General features: G+C 35.9%; 1 protein-coding gene across 24 annotated transcripts in view; it reads left to right on the top strand.

The window, feature by feature from the left end:
• The window catches only part of LRRC4C (leucine rich repeat containing 4C), a 494,470-nt gene that overhangs the window by 415,767 nt on the left and 60,119 nt on the right, over positions 1–18,584 (top strand). For 10 of the 24 annotated variants that reach the window (XM_046942083.1, XM_040701395.2, XM_046942073.1 and 7 more), the window contains 2 exons: positions 3,401–3,482; positions 13,442–13,557. The exons of 5 other annotated variants lie outside the window; for them this stretch is intronic. The gene's annotated coding sequence lies outside the window, so the exon portion shown is untranslated. The remainder of the gene's footprint in view (positions 1–3,400; positions 3,483–13,441; positions 13,558–18,584) is intronic. 9 more of the 24 variants (XM_046942072.1, XM_046942080.1, XM_046942070.1 and 6 more) reach the window with 2 other exon arrangements.

Genomic DNA, 18,584 nt, shown 5'->3' with positions numbered 1-18,584 from the left:
GTCTAGCATCTGTTCTCACCTTTAAAGTGAATTCTGAGGTATCTTTCAGCATAACAGGAATTATTTGGATTTCCAGATGTTGCTGCAATATGTATAATAACTGTAATGAAAAATGATGTAGTTCCCCTTTGCTTAAGAACTATCTGAGTGCAATGTATCTTATCACCTGATTGTATGGGTTAGTCTTAAATCACTGAAACCAACTTGTTATTGTTCAGGTAGACATAAGTGTATATTACCTTTGGCTCCAACCCATGTTATCAACCACAGACTGTTAAATCTATTCTCAAATGATCTCACTGTCTTTATTTTATTATCTGAGTATGGAAAAATGTACTATTCATGGAGAACACTGTGTCTTCACATCTGTAGGTCATATAGGTCATTCTAGATGACCTATAGACATTGCAAATGCTTTAATTTGTAGAAATCGTAGAATTGTTTGGGCTAAAAGGGACCTCAAAGACCGTATAGTTTCAACCCCCATACCATGGGCACAGTCACCTTTTACTAGACCAGGTTGCCCATAACTCTATGCAGCCTGGTCTTGAGCACATCCAAAAATGAGGCATCATCAACTGCATATTTGTATTTTCAGAATAGGTGTATATATTAATGAAAAATAAAATGCTACTATTCAAAAAATTAAGAGACTGATCGCATAGCAGTTTTACATATATATTATTGCAGGTTGTAACTTTTAAATAATGGAAAAAAGGTGTGTTTTTTTTTTTTTCAACTGAACACGAGATATTCCAGTTCTATACGTTTTGCTTCAGTAATGGAACCACGAATTCACTTAGATAATTCCACCCAGACTTTGCATTGAGTGAAGACTGTAGGAGCTGAACAAGCTTGGTAAGTGCAGTCACACAGAACATATTGCTAAGATGCAGGCATCTGAAACCATGGTCTTAGATATACAGGGCAATATAAGGTATACAGACAATTCCCTCTACTGGGCTTGTTTGAAAATCTTAGCTTTAATGTAATTAAGGAACATACTGATCTCTAGTTGCTTTAATGGCTTGGGTCTCATGCACCTAGCTGACAGTTTCAGTGTTTCTGCATTGTCTCTACTTTGATTAGACCCAGTTACATTTAATTAGCAGGTTGTTTGATCAATTAGATAATGAACCTTAAAGTCACCTTCGTGCTTAGATGTGCTTTGAACAACAATTTTAATCTTGGTGACAGCTCCTCTAGAAAGAAAAGGAGAGAAACCCATGTAAGTAGGCTGTTAGTGCACAAAAATATCCAGGCAATTTTGCAACATAAAGCTAAAATATATTTTAAACTCTTACGAACAGAAGATAAACAGTTCAGTGAAATGTAACTCTGAGGTTTTTTAACATGAATTATCTTTTGTTTATGTCTAGATCTGTGTTGAATAGGAGAGAGATACTTATAATTGAACCAGCTTTGCTCTTGCTTCATTGATTTATTTGGTATTAGAATAAGAGTAATGATGAGTGACTCTAAATGTTGTGTGGTGCCCTTGCTATGCTATCATAAAATATTTCTATGTCTTACATAAATAGCAGTAAATAAAATCAGAAATGAACAAGCAACAACTTAGTAGAAAGATCAAAAATTTTGAGAAGAAAGTGGAAGTTTCTTTTCAGACAACCAGAAATTGATCTTTTTCTTCATTTTATCTCTGGAGTTCTGTTTGTCTGCGCTATTAGATCTATTTATTCCTACATGTACAGTATATTTTCTAAACTTATGTAATTTTATATTTCCTAAATATGAAACTAGCATGCTCCAGAATTTTCTACTTGCAAATTATTATTGCTCTTTGTTGCCACTAAAGGCAAATTCAGAATAACAGCTTCTTTGCACACACATGGAAATGCTTTCAAACTGCAAATGAAATATAACTACATGGAATCTGGTAGATTCACAAAGCTGGACAGAGAACTTTAAGGAGATGTTTGCAGTCTTTTTACTGTAGGAAAAAAGAAAATGGGAATGCAGTTGATAATCCAGCTGTAATTATTTTGAGAATTTTACTTTGACAAGTAAAAAAGAAACACTTTGCGTGCTTTGAAAATACACATGGCCAGCAGTCTATTTCTCTTTGACATTGCTTAATGATGTTGATTCGGCTTTATTTAGAGGAAAAGCTGAATTAATGAGCAATTTTGTTTTTGCTTCACATGTATTATTGAGAAAGGCCTGAAACTTAACATTGTCCTAAATTAATGGATTCACAGTAAACTAGCTACTACTCTGTATGAGCATGAGATGCACCCAACTATATACCATTTGAAATGGGATCTTAGCCCCCATCTTGTCAAATTAGTGGTACTGGTAACAAAGCTTTGTTAAGGTTCATCTTGTTTTTTGAGATGGCCACATTATGCCACACGGTAAAAATAAATATTAGAAAACAAGAAAAGGTAAGCAATTTTGAGGGAATAGCTCATCTGTCTACTTTTAGGTTTTGTTCTACTTCTCTGTATTCTGTTCTGGAATTTGAACTGTTAGACAGTTTGGGTAATCTATGTTCACCATGCACAGGTATGTTAAGTTTGTTCAAATATACATCTGTATAGCACTCTCAGTCAAAAATGTCCGTTCTTTGAATTCCCTAGTCATGAAGGTTAACTTTGAAATGTGTGGAAAAAGAAATCCACTGTTTTTTATTTGTCTTCTTATTTTACTGTGTAGCAATGATAGGGTATAAACTGTTTAGGAATAGAAAAATAAATTGTTTCAATCAATACTAGGGTTGGGTAGTGTGGAATACTATTATTACTTAGATATTTTGTTTGCACTGCAATAGTGAATAGTGCATTGTCTGGCAGTGTTCCACCAGATGTATGTTTGCATTTTTTTTTCAAGCTCTAAGACCACTTGTAGGAGTGTCTATTATTTTATTCCATTATTAGAAAGCATCTTAATTGACTCAACAAATCTTTCTATATTGCTTGAATTAAAAGAAAGATTTTGAGGGGGAGGGAGGCGGTGTATGTAGATAAATATATACATGCATATATAAAATTTTAAAAGGAAATACCTTATTTAACCAGGTGGTACCAGAAACATTAAAACTTCCCAGTTCCCTTCAACCCAAACCATTCTATGATTCTGTGATCCCACTCAGTATGCAGATACCAATCTAATTAGGAAAGGGTTAATTATGTTCTCGTGACTCCATCATCAGCAGTGTTAAGTATTTAAGAGTTCTGTCTTGAACATTATTCACTTCCTGTGGGATGTGCCCTCTATTTGCTTTTTGTGCTTTAGTCACGCACTTGTTTTCAGATTTAATTCCACAATTGATGCAGGAATTCAAAATCAAAAAGGTACACCTTCATATATATCACAATGTTGGTTATGTATTAGCTCTTTCCATTTTCTTCTGAATACAACACCCTCTCTCCTTTTTCAGTTCACTAGGAGGTTTTTCACCACCCAAAATGTATTATATGACTAATATTTCTGGTCTCTTGCTTCTGGCATCATTTCCTAAGGTGAGTATTCTATATCCTTTTCCTGTAAGCAGCATAGAGTGTAGGAAGGAATGTAGGAAGGAATATAGGAAAAGAACACAAGCATAATAATATATTGATTTACTCTCCACTATTAAAATTAGGACTTCTTCGGGATTTTATTGTTGAGGTGTTCTTGGTAGTTCTTCATTCTAATAGCTTGTATTTGTATAGTATTTGGTGCAAGTTTACTCAAGTATCTGTTTTATTAGTATTCTCATTCTAACCATGATAACTCAAACACGCCAAAGATCTAGAGCAGATCAACTACCTAGGCTTCTTCCCCTAGCTAGGTGTTTGTCCAGTCTTTGACTATTTTGAGCCTACATGAATATATATGAATGAAAAGTAGATTTATTTTTATCAACTCTTACTGGATTGCTTTTCCAAAAAATGGCATGTTTTCTGAAATTGTGTTTCTTCTAGCATCCTGATTGATTCTCTTTAAACTTTCTAAATCTTTTATAGGGAAAAACAGCAAAAGCTGGTCAATTCCTGATTTTTTTTTCTATATAACTTTTTTTCTTTTATAGACTTTCATAATTTTGCCCTTCTCTGCTTATTTTTCATAATCCTAGCACACTTGACGATGTCCCAGGCAGAATCTTTTCCATGTCTTTTATCTCAGCTATTCATTGTAAACATTCCTTTGTTCTGTATCTTTTTAAAATGTGGCACAGTATTCAAGAAATAGGAATGCTATGAATTTAAAGAGGGAATGTCAGTGTTTTGTTCTCTATTTTTTCTCTAGTGATTCCTAATATTAATGTATTTTTGATTGCTCTCAAATAATTTTCATAGACTTATCTATTATAACTTCACAATTTGTCTCTGCACAGCTTTTCCTCACTTCACAAAATATATTTTTCTGTATTATCTTCAACTTCCTGCAGACTGTCCCATTCTTCTCACACGTCACCATTTATCACTAAAACTGAGTGTACTGAAACCCATTACAGAAAAAAAAAATGAAAAATAGGAGCAATAAATATTAATGGCAGACTGAAAGTTACTAATTTCACATGACCTAGGAAGTTAGAGATACTTTCAAATAAGTGAGGGCAAAATAGTTGAAATATTAAGATTCTTGAGCTGTTGAGTAAACCAACATCATAAGCCTTTGTGCAAAGACAAGCAACAAAAAGCTCTTGGACAATCACTTTAAGCCAAGCCTATAGAGCTTTAAAGTTGCATGCTCCAGGACCATACACATCTTACTTTGCAGCAGATAAAAGAGTAGTCTTAGATTCAGCCTCAAAATGGGGCTGACACACATTCTGAGCTTCCAACTACAGTGGAAGCCTTAATTAATTTGCCTTTTTGCCAAGGAGTCTGTTAAAAAAAAAAAAAAAAGTCTGGTAAAATTCCTGACCAGTCTTACGATTCAGCCCCGTAAGCATAAAATGAAATGTAGGAGTTAGCCATTAACTCCCAGTGAGCCCTGTTGATATTTTTAAATATGATTAAAAATAACAAAAACCAGGAGATATTTACAAATGTAGCTGCTTCTACAGAAACAACAACAAAAACAGCATAGAAATGTGGCCAGTAGACATTTTCAGAGTACAGATAGCATCGTGACTGACTGCAGTAAGGTAATATAGTTTGACACTTAGAAATAATATTGCATTATAAAATCATAAGAATTGTCAATAGCAGCACAATGACTCACCAAGGCAGGTAACTCATTATCATGACCTAAATATAAAAGAAGTAGGATTGGCTCTGTTGAAAAGATTAAGGCATCCTACGGGAGGAAAACTACCAGCAGTTAAGTTTTCAGAGGTCTATAGAGAAGCATGTATATTTTTAACTGTTGTTTTGTTATTTTCTATGCAATAATAAAGCCTAATCACAGGAAAAGCTTAAATTTTTGACTTTGCCTTGTGTTTAGTGAGTCCCGGGAAACATGCCTGCTCACACAGTGTTACTAATAATAAAATAAATTATTAAAGCTGACAGAATTTTTATAGCTAATGCTTGTGCTTTATGCACTCTCCACTTTCTTCAGCTTAGGCAATGAACAAAAACCAATCAGTTTCTGTTTCTCTTATTCATGTGCCAGCACAATGCTATTATTTGGAATCATAAAATTGCAGGAAATCTTAAAATGCAAAGAATGGTGAAAAACAGGCAAATAATCTCTTGGGTTTAAATTAAATTTTCTGTTGACAGTATGTTCTGGTAATATTCCTTTCTTTAATGGAAAATATAAATATCTAAATAATAATAATAAAGCGTACAATGGCTTTTCATAATTATTAAGATTGACATCACTCTTCATGATGTTTTTAATAAACAAAAATTCATTTGTGTTTGTACATAGGAGAAAGCCTTATTTTTACCCTGAGATCTTAAGCTCAAAAAAGATTTACAGAAACAATTGATAAAATAAATAGTTTGCCTGTAAGCTCAAAGGAAAGGAATTAGCAGATACAAAACTGATTTTGTCAAACAATTCTATATCCTACTAGGTTTTTGAATATTTAAATCCTCTTTATATGCATCATCAATAAAACACAACTTTAGAAATAAACTTTGAGCATTCTGTGTTCAGGTTCTTAGGCTGGAGTTATAAATGTTAACTTTCTTTAGAATAATTAATAAAATAGCTTTTGAAAGCTAGAAACTGATGTTAATGGAATCAGTTCAGTCAGGTAGGTGTAAATTTGTAGGAATACTAGGTAACAGCAAATACAGAGATGGACTTTGACAACTGTGGTCTAGAGAATATTGTTACAGATTTCTCAAATTCTCCTGTATCATATTTTACTAAATATTTTGAATGCTGTCTAAGGGATATTAATGTTGTGGAGTTTTCATATAGGCTTCATCCATATGCAGGTACATAGGGGAACACTAGGAGAAATGGCTTCAAGCTTCAAGAGGGTAGATTGAGGTTGGATATAAGGAAAAGTCTCTTGGAACAGGTTGCTCAGAGAGGTGGTTGACACCCCGTCCCTGGAGACTTTCAAGGTGAGGTTGGATAAGGCCCTGGGCAACCTGATGTAGCTATGGTGTCTCTGTTCATTGCAGGGGAGTTGCACTAGATGACCTAAAAGTCCCTTCCAACTCTAAGGATTTTTTGATTCTATGTACCTAGGCTGCTCTGTAAGTAATGCTTCCTATTTATTTCCGTGGAAATTACAACAGATACAAAGAGCATAATAGCACTATTTGACTGAGCAAATTCTCACATACAAAACACTATTTTTCAGCATTGTCACCACTATTAGCTATGCATTTTTTTCCATGACTGCAGTCATAGAAATTCAAATTGCTTTTGTAAGCCAAACAGTTTTACTCAGCAACTTCAGGCCATGCTTAAAATGGCCATTCTCTGACTGCTTTATTCCTCATTACTCTTACCCACTTTTGGGGTATGAATAGCTATTGCTGTAGTATGTCATTTTTTTCTTAAGTCCTACCAAGGGAGTACTCTACTGTGTGCCCTGTAGGAAACAGTAAAACTACAAATGATTAAAACAAAAACTGAAATGTCACCTTAGACTAAAGAAAATCCATCATCAGGCAACACAGAGCTGACACTTCTGTAAGCCCCTTTAAAATTCAGATTAAGGAGAGAAAATTAAGTTTGAAATGGGGAGGAAGCAAAAGCATCTCTCTTTTCTGTGACACAAGTTGAGACCTGTATGTTGATTATTCTCAAACAAGCTGATCTCAGTGGTCCTCACAATATTGCTTTAAAAGGCTGGCAATGTTATCTAGTCCTGGAGTGGAAAAACATGGATATAGACATGAAAGCAAGAAGAAATCTAGTTTGCATACAATTTCAACTGTCTGAGGAGCTTCACCTTTCAGATCGTGATGAACTAGTATATTCATCATAGAATCATAGACTGTCTTTGGTTGAAAGGGACCTTCAAGATCATCTAGTTCCATCCCCCATTCCATGAGCAAGGTTGCTGCTCCCTAGATCAGACTGCCCAGGGCCCCATCCTTGAGAATATAATACCTGTTTGTCTTGCAGCTGATCCGTAGCTTCACTACCATGTCTCTCCTGTAGGGACATAGCTGCAGAACTGCCTTACTAGCTCAACCTCATGGTTATTCTAATCCAGTTTCCCGTCTCTGGGAGTGGGCAGTACAGACTGCTGCAGTGGAAGGTATAAAAAAAACCCGCACAGATGGCTGTTATAAAATAACCTGTGCATGCAGGAGTTTTCTTTTAAATTCATTTAAATATATCAAGGCCTGCTTAGAAACTGAGGTGTTTCTAGCTTTTAAATTCACATCATTAAAAGTAGAGTTTCAGATCACCCTGGATCCCTGGATGTTCACAGTATCAGCAAACACCCCCTGATCCCTGTGTTTAAATCTAAGTCATGAGTGGGTCAGTACTGGGGCCTGTCCTGTTCAGTATCTTTATTGATAAGCTGGATGAGGGGATTGAGTGCACCCTCAGTAAGTTTGCAGGTGACATCGAGTTTGGAGGAGATGTCAGTCTGTCTGAGGCTCTTCAGAGGGGTCTAGACAGGCTGGATCACTGGGCTGAGGCCCGTGGGATGAAGTCCAACAAGACCAAGTGTTGGGTCCTGAACTTTGGCCACAACAACCTCGGCTAACACTATAGACTTGGGGCAGAGTGGCTGGAAGACTGTGTAGAAGAAAAGGACCTGGAGGCATTGGTTGGCACTTGGCTGAACATGAGCCAGCAGTATGCCAAGGTGACCAAAAGGGCTGCTGACATCCTGGCTTGTATCAGAAATAGTGTAGCCAGCAGAAGCAGAAGTGATCACCCCTGTGTTTACTTTATGGACCCTCTCTACAAGAAAGACATCAAGGCCCTAGTACATGCCCAGAGAAAGGCAACAAAGCTGGTGAGGTGTCTCAGTCACAGTCTTACAAGGAGCAGCTGAGGGAACTAGAATTGTTTAGTCTGGAGAAGAGCAGGCTCAGGGAACACTTTATCACTCTCTACAGTTCCCAGAAAGGAGGTTGTGGCAAGCTGGGGGGGTTGGCCTCTTCTGCTCTGTAACTAGCGACAGGACAAGAGGTGGTGGCTTTAAGTTGTGCCAGGGGAGATTGAGGTTGGATATTAGGAAAAACTTCTTTGTAAGTGTGGCCAGGCACTAGAATGGGGTGCCCAGGGAGGCGTTGAGTCACCATCCCTGAAAGTGTACAGGAAGTGTTTTGATGTTGTACTAAGGGATGGACTGGATGATCTTCGAAGTCTTTTCCAACCTTGGTGATTCTGTGATTCCATGATTCCTACTACTGGTGATACACTGTTGAATATCAGAGACCGGCTGCTTTTTTGGGAAGGGCATCAGTACTCACAGAGGTTCAATACCGTTAGGGAAGCACAGATATGAGGAACTGGGAAACCATTTCTGCATTGCTGAACAACACTGCATTAGGCTGTGCAAGACTAAAAAAAATATATTTCTAACATTTAGGCCAAATCCTGAGGTTAGGATCCTCAGCTGCTTTTAGCATCAAATAGAAATGGGAACTTCAACTTAGATAATCTCTGCACACTCCAGTGTTTCTCGCTCAGCTGCTTGTGAGAGTTTAGACGTAATTTTGCCTTGGGCATGGAGCCAGCCTCTGCAACACTGAGAGATGTGATAGTTCAGGGCTGCTCTTTTACTTCTTTTCATCACTGCTGAGTGTTGTTTTACTTTCCTCATTTCAGAAAGAAACCGATCATCCAGTGTGTGGGCTGTCATCAGCTCCCTCCTTTCCTCTCTCATTTCCTTCTGCAGTACAACCCAGAGTTGACTGCTAGCACTGCACAGTTTCTGCACCCTGGTGCTCTGTCCCCTTGCCTGCAGTGCATGCCATGAATTTCCCCCAGCAGACACACTACTGCACAGGGTGCAATTGCTAAGGCAGCAGCTGTGCTTAAATAGAGATCTAGCAATCTGCTCTGTACAAGTAGAGGTTTCAGCATATTGGCTCAGGTCACAAAACCCATGACATCCAGCATCTTGCTTCAAGCAATGACCCATACTTGATGTTTCAAATGAAGCTGAAAGTACCTAACAATGTAACTCGGGAATTGGATGTGGCAGAAGAAAGAGATTTAATTTACCTTCTCTGCTGGCCTATGAAATGAAAGCATAGTTACTTCTTTCATAGACTATAGAGGCATCAGTCCCTTCTGTGTGTGTTGTTGGACTGCAGAACAATTCAGGTCTAGGAAAAAACATGGTCAGAGAGAGTACGTGTGCAATTCAGACTTGCTGGAAAATATCTTTTCTATCTTCCTATCTGAATCTACAGGCAGGTTAGAATTGCCTTGGCCAAGATACCAAAACTTATTGAATTACATGCTGTTCAAACTAGCACACTGTGCTGTTAACATTGTTTCATTATGTTTTATTACTGATTGCAGGACCACTGGTATGGAACACAGTGTGTTCAGATAAAGCTCCTCTGAAGCACCAATTTGTTGAAACAGTGGAACCCTGATAGGGATGTACCGATTAAGATAGCTTTAATGGGTTATAAAAGCACTGTCCATCCTTTGGATGGTCTTAGATAGAGGTTTCCATGTTCTAGTCATCATGTAATTTTAAAAATAATTATATTTGATAGTTGTTACTGCCTGTGATAATTTTTCTTAAATTCTATATGCTAGTGATAATAAGACTAAAATGTTCTCTATGCTTAATTTCACTTGATTTTCAGAATCTTAGGACCAAAATCACAGGTGAGAGATATATTGAATTTTTGATCATGCAGTGGTTCAGAATTTTTCAATGTATACTGAATCTCATCCCCAGTAATCTGTTCATTTTTTGATAGGCTACTGGATGACATTTCAAATGAAACATAAAATCTACAACCACTATTATTTTGTGGACATAGAGATACCAGTGATGTTGTAAGGACTGTGCTTAAAAAACAAACAAGCACTCAGCTCTTCAGTGGAGAAAAATTTTCTTACTCATTTGTTGTCGGTTTTTACTATTATTATTGTTATCATTATACAGATCTTTATTACTTTGTTGGTAGACTTCTATTCTATTCTATTCTATTCTATTCTATTCTATTCTATTCTATTCTATTCTATTCTATTCTGCCCAAAGGATGAATTAGGACTCAAAAATTTCATCAGCTACCATAATGAAGACATTGAGCTAGCCACTTTGAAAAATGTGGATTTTTCAGTCACATAGGAACATATATTTGTCAATTCCACAAGATGCATTTGGGGGAGATTTTGATTGATTCTGGGGACTGGAATGGAAATCTCTTATGTTTGTGTCTGGCTAAATACAGACACCACTAATTAGGAGAATGCTCTTTTGGTTCATTGTGCAGATATTAGCTTCATTTCAGTGGAGGCAAAATCTTGGATCCTTAATTTAAAAATAGGTATTGCAGACATTCCATGGAGGAAAGCTCTTTGAAATATCTCCTTGGGTACATGTAGTTCCCTGCATTTGTGCTTAACAGTAGAGCATAATTAGATTTCAAATTAACGTATCATGTGACCATCCTCAAACAAGGCTAGGTTAGGGTGAGTTAATTTCCCCTTTTGAGACCTTAATTCTAGATTCTACTTCTGATTTAAGCATGTGTCTGTGATATATGTATGCTGTGTATGTTTATACATATGTGTATTCATGTCTCAACTAATAGAATAGTTAGTTGACCTCAAGTCCTTGGCAAGATGAAATAGCATTTGTAAATGTCATTATTTGTTTGAAAGTCCACATTGCAAACAAGCATCCGAAGAGCTGGTCCTAGCAGCTTTAAGGCATGATTATTCTATGAAATAGAAAATGGTAACAAAGACACTCATCTTCCCATTTCATTACATCTCCCCAGAAGCAATTGTTTCATTTGCATGGAACACTATTCAAGTTGTTGAATCCTAGTCTCCCAGGACTCTCTCAAAGGACTGGTAATGATTTCAGACCCTCTGTGTAAATATCCATTGCACAAGATAATTCTGTGCTTTCTCAGCTCCATCATTTTCCTTGTTTCTGCAGCACTAGTAAGAATTAAAAAGTGAAAAGACCAAATTAGAAATAGAGGAAATCATAACATGTTTCTCATTCTAACTTACAAATAGGCACTGTATATATTTTTCAACTGAACCCAATGTAAGGTGGCTTTGAAAACTCTATGAAAATTACAACAGATAATGCAATAAGTCACGAACAGTAACTGGCTCATATATTCAAAACTAGGTAAATACCTTATTTCTACTTGAGGAATTGATGATTTGATCATGATGAAGTATGCTGGCCTCAGTCCTTTCCATCACCAAGAAACTATGTGTAATCTTATGTGTTACCAATACATGAGAAAATATATGTGAGTGGGAGAGAGTCTGGATAGAACTCTTAACAGAGATTATAAGAATAGGGATCTCATAGAAACTGAATTGGACTGCATTTCTTTTCTTCTAAAAACATGCAGTATAATGAACCTCTTGTGGAAATAAAGTGTCTTTCTAATGATTTTACTAGGGAAATCATTTCTTCCTTAGAACCTAATTAAAAATTATTTCTTTTAGATAGCTGTTTGGAGTTATCTTGTAGGATGGTTAAAATTCCCTTGTAAGGCCTATAGGAATTAAATTCTTTAGATTTCTGTCCCCAGGCTCTGCAAAAAGTATTTCCAGGCTTCTGAATAGTTTATTATCATCAAAGCTACCGTGTACATTTCCGTGTATTGTGTAACAGGCTATTGTTCAATAAATTCTACTGGCAGAGTTTTTGGAATAGGAGAGGAGATGAAATAAAAGGAATAATAATAAATAAAAATCAAGAATAAAAAGTAAGAAGACAACATAAAAAGAAAACATGGCTTCTAATTGAATTAAAATTAAAATTAATTTTCTACAGCAAACCCTATGTATTTTGTCATTGTCTACTCCTTAAATTACAGATATACCAGGTGGTCAAAGGCATAATCAACAGCAAATAAGTGTTGCTATTTCATTCATAATTACAAAAGAGCATTTCACAAGTTTAGTTTGCTGGGGTGCAACCTTTTTAGTTACTGCTTTTTTCACACCGCATGAGTCAATGGCTCTAATGAGCCAGATATGGCTGTAGTAATTAACCAAGATGAGCTACTTTTTTTCATTCTCACTCTGACCTTTTAGAAAAAAAGACCATGTAACTATATGATCTTGACACAGGAAGCTACTCTGCTGAGTTTTGAGATCAAATCAGCATCAGCTCTGGCTGTGTAATATCCCCCAGCATCTTTCAGCAGCAGGATGTAAATTTATAATCTTTAGTATTGCAACAAAACTTCTGCTACATGTATTGCAGGAATAACTGTCAGTTGTGCTATGGAAATATCTTCTTCACATAAGAGTTGAAGCTACTCGCAAATGCAGCACATACCACTCAGGTTCCCTGTAGGTGAAAGTAGGGTAAAAAAAATCATAGAGTCTTACAATCATAAAATTATAGAATCGTAGATTCACAGAAAGACTTGGATTGGAAGGGATCTTAAAGATCATTTCAATTTCATAGTTTCAACTCTCCTTCCTTGAGCAGGGTTGCCCCCACCAGATGGAACTGCCCAGGGCCCCATTCAACATGGCTTTGAATGCCTCCAGGGATCGGGCATCCACAGCTTCTTTCTGGGCAACCTGAAATAATCCCTAAACTGCTTAGAGAAGACAAGTTTTAATTCTAGTTGGACATCCAAATTCACTACTGTGTCCAACTTGCAGAATGTGTATGATGATGTTTTAATTGTATTGGAAAGACATATTTTATAATTGCAAACTAAAACTTGAGCTATATTTCATTTACTCTGGAAGTGCTTATCCTCCAGTCACCCGGATGGGAAGCAGAGACCACGAGGTGACTCAGCTGATCAGTCATTCACTTCATACTGTATTTTGAAGCTCAGGATCATACTTGTTCTGAGCAAGAGAAGATAAACCTGTTTATTCAATTAATGCTAACCTAGATGCCTTTTCTTGTCCTTTGTTATAGCCATTTAAGTTACTGCATCTGCATCAAAACACCAGCAGTTCATATGGCATCATTATATATTGGTTGAAAAATACTGAGTGAAGCATTAGGAATATGGGAATTATCTTGGCTCACAGGTCAGTATGTGAAGTACCTATTTTATATTTTCAATCTCTATTGCACTCCCACAACACCATTGCCCTTAGTTCTAAAGAATTCTAACATCTAAATATATGTTAACTAGACTGTGTTTTTAGATTTCCCTTTAATTACTGGTGAATGTGTAACTTTATTATGTTCTTTGTCTGAAGAGGAGAAGATGGACTTTTAGCATTCATTTCTCCTGAATTGAAGCAAAACTTGAAACTTTAATTATGGATCAATTCTCCTGCCATCAGAAATACTTTCCCTTAATAATCCAGTCAGAGGTACTTCAGTACACTTTAACTTGAGATATTAGCTACAGATTTTTCTATAGCTTAAAAGTGTATATTTGGTTTGAAAAAAAACCTAACAACAACAACAGCAACAAAAAACACCTTTATAACATAAAATTAAAAAAATAAAAGTAAATTTACATGTACTTTTTGCTAAGTCTACATTTCACTGCACCTTATCTGAACAGTATAAATTTCAATTTTTATTACTATTGGATAATCACACAAGTCAATTTTTGTTTTAGAATTCTTTTCCTTCTTATGTATCATTATAAAAACAACTGGCCTGTAGCATCGACATCATTTTTATACAGTTTTTCTCTGCTTTCATGATGCCCTCATGCTAGTCTCAAAGCTCAGTCTTAAAACAAAGTCTTCATGACAAAGAGTAAGTAATTAAAGCTTTCATTTGTTATAGACCTTTTTGGTGTTTGATGAGGAAAAAATGGAACAAATCTTTCATCTGATATTGTACAGTTGTCCACAGAGTTGCTCAAGTAATAGAGTACGTATAGGTATGCATGAGTCTTCCTTACATTTCTACATGCTATGCTTATGCTCTGCGAAGCTACATACAGCGCTCATCTTTTTTCATAGCATGTTTAAGCTTAACTCTACGAAACTGATTGTTAGCATTGCTGAGATACAACAGGTACAAATAATGTATGTAGGCAAATATAGAGCAAAAAAGAAATCTCCAGTATTCTTTGTTAACTTGTGTTTAAGATTCATCTGTATCTTTAAACAGAAAGGCGCTATTTCTGCTTATTGCATAAGAGAATGTGCTATTTGTAAGGGGTATGGCATTTGCCCAAAGGGACAAATGACAAGCAGCAATGTAATAGAAATATGAAGAAGCAATCATCCCAATTTCCCTTTTGAAATGCTCTTAATCATTTCATTGGTAAATGGCACATGTTATCCTTGAGTGAACTGGCCAGACAAATAGGGAAGATAAAGTGATTCATTTATTTTCTACAGTTCAAAACAATTGAACATTTAGTACCTGATTGTGAAAGGAACCTTAAGGCAGACTTAATATTATCTAGACGATGACATTTGTTAAACAAAAAAAAGTAGGCTTGAACTTTGAATACTGATCCTCAATTTATTAGTTCTTGGTGGTATGGCTTTGACAGGTCATAATTCATCACCAAAGGAGTAAAAAAAAAAATTGGAACTTAAATACTGTGTGCTATTTAATATCTTTATTCCAGAGAAAAGACTGTCATGGGTATCAAGCACTGAATTGCTCAGAACTGTCATCTACACCTCACAGAAACATCCGTTTGTTGATATTTTGTGGCACAAATCCAGTAGTCATTCTAAAGAACAGAGACATAAAAAGTTGTGAAAAGTTGTGTAGGTGATAATTTTTTTTTATTTATTTTTTGCCAAGCTGTTAAGTTAAAAAATGTTTGAGAAATAATTAATTGGATATTTTTATATGAATATAATTAATATGTATGAATCTACATGTATTTATATAAGGAATAATCAGTACATATTTAAAAATTAATCTTTTTTTGAGACAAGTATTTCATTAACTGTGAAGAAGCATATGTGGCTATCCTTTTTTACTGTTTAAGTGTAAGTCAATTAATTATCAATTGTCTGTTACCAGCACTTGGATAGAAATTCAAGATGAGGAGTTTGATAAACTAAATGGATGCAGTGAGACAGATCTTGTGCCAGTGAAGGTATACTGATTTGTATAAGCTGTGGATCTGGTCTGTAAATTTTACTTTTGATAGCAGATAGTATTACAGCACAGTCATGACTTTCTACAGGCAATCTTCATGCTGTAAGATGGAAGGTCTTCACAAGGCCTCTCCCTGGACAGTTCATACAAAAGTCTGGGAGAAAGGAAAGAGTGAATGCCCAAACTAATCAGTAGTGATCCCTTTGGAGTCTGTGTCCACCTATAAAACTTATGTCCACAGTATATAGAGTGAAATTAAGAGAAAGCTGTAAGTCAGCTATTATTCCTTGCAGTTTGAAGGAGAATTACAGCAAATCTGTGTCCAAAATCCTTGAATCAATAATATGAAAAAAGAATTTCAAGAAGACTGTAATAGCCTCATACCAACTTTGAGGTGTACTGTCTGCTGTGACTGTGTTGTGTGTTCAGCTATCTCTAATGAAATTATTCCTCTCACTCCCTAGTATGTTCTTACTTTGCCTTTCAGTAAAAATTGGGAGATAAGAATAGTGAAGTGCAATTGAATTTAGTCTAGTGAGTGCCTTTCTCACTCATAAGTACTGCTTGTTAAATTTCATTTTGAAAAATGAAGCTGTATTTAGTGTAAATGTGAGGGATCCTAGTGAGAAGAAAAGCACCCCAAACCATTAAGAGGAAAAAAAAAATCTGCTCTTTTTGCTGCTGTATAATTTTAAAGCTATTTAGCAATTTGTGCTATATTTAAGTAAAAAAAGATTGCTGACAACTTGGACACCAGACTGAAAGTAAAATGAAATTTTTAAAGGAGGATTTTGTACCCTTTAAGAAGGAAAATGAAGTTTGCAAGTTCCTAGCAGACCCTTAATTAAATTGGAATGTTGCTATGCTACCTTAATACATTAGGGAGAAACTATTGAGGCTGTTTGCTGACTGCAGTATACTGCAGGTTACATTGTTAAGCTCCTTTGTGGAGCAAAAGCAAGCTCTACCCCCATAAATAACTTCAATGATTGATGGTAGAATACAGCTTTGCTCTCTTGTACTTGTTACCTACATAGAGGACTTTACATCCCAGTACTTGCCACCATCTACAGTCTAAACAGCAGATATCAAATTTTTATAGTTCTCACCAAATGATGGCTACTCTCTTGCAGCATTTGCCTTCACTTTTAAGAGGAGAGAGATAATTAATAGCTAACTCTTTCCCAAGAAATCTGTCATGTCCTAGCTTACTCAAGACAGGTGTCGAGGATGAGAGATTTTCTAGTGCATCCTTCTGCACGTACTGTTAGATAGATTGTCAATATGCATAAGTTACTGTTGACTGAAGGTCATAGAATGGTGGTCTCCTCACGCTGGATACCTAGCTTTCTGTCTAAGCTGAAAACAAACGTCTATTGTATACACTGAGCAAAACGGAGAGCTTCAAGAAGCTGCTGTAAGAATTCCATAAAAGCAGATTGTTCTTCCAAGTTAATCCCACAGCAGTGCTCTGGTGCTGTACTAACACAAATGCTCCTCTTTAATATGATGCAAGTGAATGAGTCAAACCGTCTTTCCAAAAAACAGTTTCCAAAACAGTTGGAAAGTTTACCATTGTGCAGTAGGTCAAATTTGAACACAGATACATAGTTCCTATTGTGCCTTCAGTCTGAATTGAAGATAGCAGTCTTCACATGGTATACTGCAAAAAAGCCTCTATGTTTCTCTCCAGAAATTTAAGTGGAGAATAAGGTAATTCTGATATACTACATATGCTGTCTGCCAGATTAGAATTTAAAGCTCAGAAGCAAACTTCTAGATAAAAGTATTAATGTAGTATAAGTATAGATACTTTTAGATAAAAGTACAACTGTAGTATAAGGGTAAGCCATTACCATCTATTAGTCACTGTAAAGCCTCCTAAATTCCATGTACACCAGACATAACATATAAATGTTGAAGATAAGGACCTCTCTTGATTCATCACAGGCAATGCTTGCTGTTTTCAGTTCACAGCTACCATTGCAACTCTGTATTTTATGATGGGAAGGAACAAAAAGAGATGAAAGGAAATGACTTGTTATTTCAAAAAAGAAAAGGCTTTTTTTCATTCCTGTTGTTTTAGTGTGTTTTGTGGTTTTGTTTGTTTGTTTTTAAGAAACAAAACTGAATCCAGTCTTTACCATTCTTTCAGCATTTCAGCAATCGGAAAGCATATCTTCCTCATTATGCACATTATTTTTACCTTTTGATGCCTGTTTTATAAAAGCTGAATTTTCTTAACAATTAGCTGCCTAAAGCTCCTGATATTCCTCATAAGTAAGTGGATTGTTTAAAGGATAAGGTTCAAAACTTCATCGAGAATAAAAATAATAAAAATAAAATAAAAATAACCTTCTTTCCTCCCTTCCTTCCTTTCTTTTTTGTTTTCCTCCTCAGAGACATAGAGGAGATCGCATACAAATATATATATATATTTATGTTTTTATCATCTTCTTTCTGACAGCAATAGCTCAGGTTTCGATCTATGACTGCAATATTAGAGGAAGTTCTGTGCATGTTCTTTATCTCTGATACCTGGCCACTCTCCTGTCTTCACTGAAATCCTTCTGAGATTTAGATTCCAATCTAGAAATCAAGGCCAGTACAAAGGATCTCTGTGCTTCTGTGAAGTTCCACTGTGAGATGAAACTTGCTGTAGTCTTCACTGGTTCTAGTTGCTGCTATTATATCTTGACAGTTCTTGAGCTTTCTATAGTACAGAGCATATAGACAACAATATGAGTGCAGAAATGAAGATATTTTCCCCAGGTTACTTGGATCGAGGTTTTAAAATCATTCTTGCAGTTCAACATCAGATATTGGCAACCAGTGGTGGTAATAGCCAACATTAGGCATGCTTGCAGAAGTGGATATAGCTAGAAATATCAGGCAAGTTGTAAAAGATACTCTATATGTACTTGCTTACATGTATATGTAAGCTTCCAGACTACATGGCCCACTATCTGATACAGGTCTGTAAGGCAGAAAAATGCTAGGGATATATACTCTGTACGGTATCAGT

The sequence above is a fragment of the Gallus gallus genome, chromosome 5 (assembly GCF_016699485.2).
Source record: "Gallus gallus isolate bGalGal1 chromosome 5, bGalGal1.mat.broiler.GRCg7b, whole genome shotgun sequence".
In the NCBI taxonomy this organism is placed as follows: Eukaryota; Metazoa; Chordata; class Aves; order Galliformes; family Phasianidae; genus Gallus; species Gallus gallus.
This window is presented reverse-complemented; position numbering and strand designations above follow the sequence as displayed.